Here is a 5956-nt window from a genome sequence, read left to right as displayed (position 1 = left end):
CTTTTAGCACCACAGCAATACCCTCAGAATGACATTTCTTCATCCTCACATCCACTCTCACCTTCAAAGTCACAGTTTCACATGGACTTTCTTATGTTCTTTCCACATAGCATGAAGTGGGCTTTCCCTCAGCCTCTATTCCCCAGGCTAAAGACACCCTGGGTCTCAGCCTCTGACCTTCAAAGCTGCAGATTTGGTGTTGTGCTGGAACCTGTTGTGGTTTCGCTCTGGCCAAGCACCACACAGCTGTTCCCTCTCTAAGAGGATGTGTTTGGAAATTGAGGAAGGGGAAAGGGAAGGAAAAGGGAACCAAAACAACCTAAACCTCTTGAACTGGCATAAGGACAGTTTACTGGGACAGCAAAGAGAGAGAAACAACAATAGGACTTTGTAGCAAAATATACAAACCTGGTGATGCACAATGCAGTTTCTTGTTGAACCGCACAGCTCAGACCTCACAGCTCAGAGCTGTCCTGAACCTGGACAGTGCCCAAAACCACGTGTCCTGAAGGGGTACCCTCTTCCTCCCACAAGCCTCTCATCATCTGCTGAGCATGACGTAATTGACATGGAAGACCCACTTTGACCAGGTTGGGTCACCTGTCCTGGCTGTGTTCCTCCCCAGCTCCCTGGGTGCCCGCTGCCTTCTCGTTAGCAGGGCAGCATGAAAAGATGAAAAGTCCTTGACTGGTTGGACACAACGAAACCATCCCTGTGTTATAAGCACTGCTGTCATCTGAACTCCCAAACACAGCATTCTACCTGCTGCTAGAAAGAAACCAGGCCACCTTTGTAGACAACAAATGCAACACAACAGTTGGCTCACTCCTGCAGTCATATGGTATGGATGATCCCATTGGTCAGTTATGGTCAGCTGGACCTGTTCTGTCCCCCTCTAGGTACTTTTGCACTCCCAGCTGACTCATTTCTGGAGCAGAATTAGAAAAAAAGCCCTTCCTGCTGTGCAAGCCCTGCTCAGCAAGGAACTAGCACATTAATATAGACTTTTTTGCTTATAAATCCAAACCACAGAACTATAGCGACACCAATATGAAAACTAATTTCATTCCAGCCAAAATAAGACCAGGAATAGAAGATCTGGCAGAAGAGCTGGCAGCTGTGCTTGCCAAACCCCTTTCCATCATCTATCAGCAATCCTGGCAGACTGGGGAAGTTCCACTCAACTGGAGGCTGGCAGATGTTACACCCATAGACAAGAAGGGTCAAGGGGAGGATCCAGGGATCTTACAGGCCTGTCAGTCTGACCTCAGTCCTGGGGAAGATGATGGAGAGGGCCATCCTGGGAGCTATCATGCAGCTCATGTGTGATGGCCAGGTGATCAGGCCTAGTCAACATGGGTTTACAAAAGGTAGATCCTGTCAAACTAACCTGATCACCTCCTGTGACAAGGTGACCCTCTGAATGGATGTGGGGAAGACTGTGGATGTGTCTACCCCGAATTCAGGAAAGCTTTTGACATGGTTTCTCACAGCATTCTGACTGAGAAACTGGCTGCCACTGGCCTTGACAGGTGGAACCTCAGCTGGGTTAAAAACTGGCTGGATGACAGGACCCAGAGGGTGGTGGTGAATGGAACCAAATCCAGCTGGAGGCCGGTCACGAGTGGCATCCCCCCAGGGCTCAGTCCTGGGTCCAGTTCTGTTCAACATCTTCATCAATGACCTGGATGAAGGGATAGAATGCTCCCTCAGTGAGTTTGCAATGACACTAAGCTGGGAGGAAGTGTTGATCTGCCTGAGGGTAGGGAGGCTCTTCAGAGGGATCTAAACAGGCTGAGACCAATGGGATGAAGTTTAACATGGCCAAGTGCAGAGTGCTGCACATGGGACAGAACAACCCCCTGCAGCACTACAGGCTTGGGGGAGACTGGCTGGAGAGCTGTCAGGCAGAGAAGGACCTGGGGGTGTTGGTTGACTGCAGGCTGAATATGAGCCAGCAGTGTGCCCAGGCAGCCAGGAAGGCCAATGGCATCCTGACTTGTATCAGAAACAGTGTGGCCAGTAGGTCCGGGGAGGGGATTGTGCTCCTGGACTGGGCACTGGTGAGGCTGCACCTCAAGTGCTGGGTCCAGTTCTGGGCTCCTAACCATCATAAGAAGGACATTGAGGTCCTGGAGCAAGTCCAGATAAGGGTAATGAGGCTGGAGAAGGGGCTGGAGGGAAAATCCTCTGAGGAGCGGCTGAGGGAGCTGGGGGGTGTTTAGCCTGGAGAAGAGAAGGCTAAGGGAAGACCTTATCACTGCCTAAAACTACCTGAAAGGAGGGTGTAGTGAGGTGGGTGATGGTCTCTTCAGTGGGGTGACAGGTGATAGGATAAGGGGAAACAGCCTCATGTTGTGCCAGGCCAGGGTCAGATGAGATGTTAGGAAGATATTTCTTACTGAAAGAGTTGTCAGGGCCTGGATCAGGCTGCCCAGGGAAGGGGTTGAGTCACCTTCCCTGGATGTGTTTAAAAAAAGGGCAGATGAAGTACTTAGGGATATGGTTTAGCATAGTATGGGAACAGTTGGACTTGATGATCTTCAAGGTCTTTCACAACCTTGTGATTCTGAGATTCTTTTTAATGTTTTCATAAATGACCAGATAATTGGACTGGTCTTGAGTAAATTTGCGTATGACACCAAATTGGGAGGAGCTTTTGACTCTGTTGAGGGTGGAAAAGCCTTTCAGATACCTGGACAGATCAGAGAGCTGGGCAATCACCAACACCATGGAGGATAACAAGGGGAATCACCAGATCCTGAACCTGGGAAGGGGCAGCCCTGGCTGCGCATACAGACTGGGGGGTCAGACACTGGAGGGATTTGGGGGTCTTGGTAGACAGCAAGTTAAACATGAGCCAGCAGTGTGCCCAGGCAGCCAGGAGGACCAACCATATCCTGGGGTGCATCAAGCATGGCATTGCCAGCCAGTCCAGGGAGGGGATTGTCCCGCTCTACACTGTGCTGGCACAGCCTCAAGTTAAGTGCTGGGTGCAGTTTTGGGCACCACGGTACAAGTGGGACATAAAAATGTCCAGAGGAGGATAATGAGGATGATGAAGAGTCTGGAGGGGAAATCTTACTGGGAGAGGCTGAAGTCCCTTGGTTTGTACACCCTGGAGACTGAAGGGAGACCGCATTGCGGTCTGTGGCATTCTGAAGCGGGGGGAGTGAAGGGGCAGGCACTGATCTCTATTTGATGGCCAGTGATAGAATCTGAGGGAACAGCATGAAGCTGTGACAGGGGAGATTTAGGCTAGATATTATGGAGAGATTCTTTACTGAGAAGGTGATCAGGCACTGGAACAGGGGAAGTGGTCACAGCACTGAGCTTGACCAAGTTCAAGAAGCATCTGGAAGATGCGTTCAGTCCCTTGCTCTGACTTGGCTGGCCCTGTGTGGAGCCAGGAGTTGGACTTGATGATACTTATGGGTCCCTTCCAACTCAGGAGATTCTATGATTCTTTGACCATGTGTAAAATCACCACTTGGCAGTGGATCTGCACACCAGCACTTGTGGTTGCTCTCCAGATTTCCCTTCCCCTTGTACCATCTCCCAACTCTTTACACCCTCTTTCAGGTAGCTGTAGGCAGTGATAAGGTCTTCCCTCAGCCTTCTCTTCTCCAGGCTGAACACCCCCAGCTCCCTCAGCTGCTCCTCAGAGGATTTGGCCTCCAGCTCCTTCCTCAGCCTGGTTGCCCTTCTCTGGACTCGCTCCAGGACCTCAATGTCCTTCTTATGGTGAGGAGCCCAGAACTGGACACAGTACTTCAGGTGCAGCCTCACCAATGCTGAGTACAGGGGAACAATCTCCCTCCCAGACTTCCTGGCCACACTATTTTTGATACAAGCCAAGATGCCATTGGCCTTCTTGGCCACCTGGGCACACTCCTGGCTCATATTCAGCCGGCTGTCAACCAACACCCCCACATCCTTCTCTGCCTGACAGGTCTCCAGACAGTCCTCCCCAGCCTGTAGCTCTGCATGAGGTTGTTATGTCCCATGTGCAGCACTCTGCACTTGGCCTTGATAAGCATCATCCCATTGGTCTCAGTCCATTGGTCCAGTCTGTTCAGATCCCTCTGAAGAGCCTCCCTCCCCTCAGGCAGATCAACACTTCCTCCCAGCTCAGTGTCATCTGCAAACTTACTGAGGGAGCATCCAATCCCTTCACTGATAAAGATGTTGAACAGAACTGGACCCAGGACTGAGCCCTGGGGGGCACCACTCGTGACCGGCCTCCAGCTGGATTTAGTTCCATTCACCACCACCCTTTTTCCCTGGCCATCCAGGCAGTTTGTAACTGCCCAGGCCAGTGGCAGCCAGTTTCTCAATCGAAATGCTTTGAGAAACCCTGTCAAAGGCTTTACTGAAATCCAGGCAGATACATCCACAACCTTCCCCTTGTCCATTCAGCGGGTCACCATGTCATAGAAGGTGATCAGGTTAGTTTGACAGGATTTACCTTTTGCAAACCCATTTTAACTAGGCCTGATCCCCTGGCCATCACGCATGTGCTGCATGAAAGCTCCCAAGATGACCCTCTCCAGGATCTTCCCCGGGACTGAGGTCAGGCTGACAGGCCTGTAGTTCCCCGGATGGTTTGGCTATTGGCTGAAGAGTGCTTGCACAGCATCAAGGGCTTTCCTGCTTCTCATGCAGCAAGTAGGCTGGGAGAGAATGAAAAATAAGGAGGGGACGCTACCAGGACAGATGACCACGACTGCCAAAGGCATCTCCCATACCTTACAATGTCATGAGTGAATACTGTAAAACCATAATAGCTGTACATGAGGGAAGGCTCAGGTGTGACTGGTGGCAGAGTGTCCTCAGGGCAGAGGCACAGCATAGCAGCCAATGGTGCTGAACAGGTATCTGGCCATGGGCAAATTGGGCTTCACGGTGGAGGAGGGTGGTCACTCAGGCAATAAAACTTATTTTCCATCGGGACTCAGCACTGGTGTGGCCATTTCTGGAGCAGTCAGTCCCAGTGTGGGGCTCCCCATTCTGTTGGAATGGGGAGGAACTGAGATGAGGGCAAGAAAGTTTGCTAAAATACAGTGAGGGGTCTTGTGGGGAGAGGCTGAGAGTCAAGGGCTTCTTAAGCCTGAGGCTGAAGGAAGTTTAGGAGTATCTCAAGAAAACTGGAAAACTACTTTATGAGCTCATAGCACTACTGGTTTAATATTTGAGAAAATGAGCAAAGAAATCAAGCAGGAACTGGAGCTTTGGAGTGCACATGATGATTAGGAAATGTCATTCTGAGGGTAGTGCTGTGGTGCCAAATGCCATTTAGAGGAAGTGTGGATGAGCTGGTGCCTTTGTGTTTCTGGAAACAGCTGTTGAGGAGGGAGAGAGAGCAGAAAAGGGGGAGAGATAGTGGGGTGAGGAGAAAGTGGGGAAGTGCGTTGGGTGCCTGCAGGGAAAGAGGCACAGGTGTGGGGCAATGTGGGATGGGCTGTGGTGCAGATGGCTAAAGGTGCTGTCAAGGTTGAAAGGGCCAGATAGAAATGAGGTATTTGCCCCCTTGGCTAGGGCTGATGGCCCATTCCTCCTTGTCTATTGCTTTCCTTTCCTTAGCTACACACTCCTCATACCCAAGGAAGAGCCCTGAGACATAGGTGAGGGTCAGGATCTCCCTGGCCAGGGGCTGAGGGTCAGCACTTGACATTTCTGATTCATCAAAGCCAGGGTGTCCTCAGCATATAGAGGTGCCTGTGCTTTGCCTGTGTTTGTCATTGTGGCCTCCAATTCTCTCTTCCAACAGGTTAATTGGGAGGTTTTGTCAGTAACAGCTTCCAAAGGGGCCCATGAATGCTTCAAGGTACTTTGGGCATGTCCTGGTTTTTGACCCAACTGGCCAAAGAGAGTATTCCACGCCAGTTATGTCCTGCCCAGGATATCGGGGCCTGACGGGAGGAAGAACGGGGGCGGCTCCGGGACGCGCGGTTCT

The sequence above is a fragment of the Gallinula chloropus genome (genome assembly GCF_964237585.1).
Source record: "Gallinula chloropus genome assembly, chromosome: 15".
Lineage (NCBI taxonomy): Eukaryota > Metazoa > Chordata > Aves > Gruiformes > Rallidae > Gallinula > Gallinula chloropus.
The sequence above is the reverse complement of the archived record's forward strand: the minus strand, read 5'-3'. Positions refer to the sequence as shown.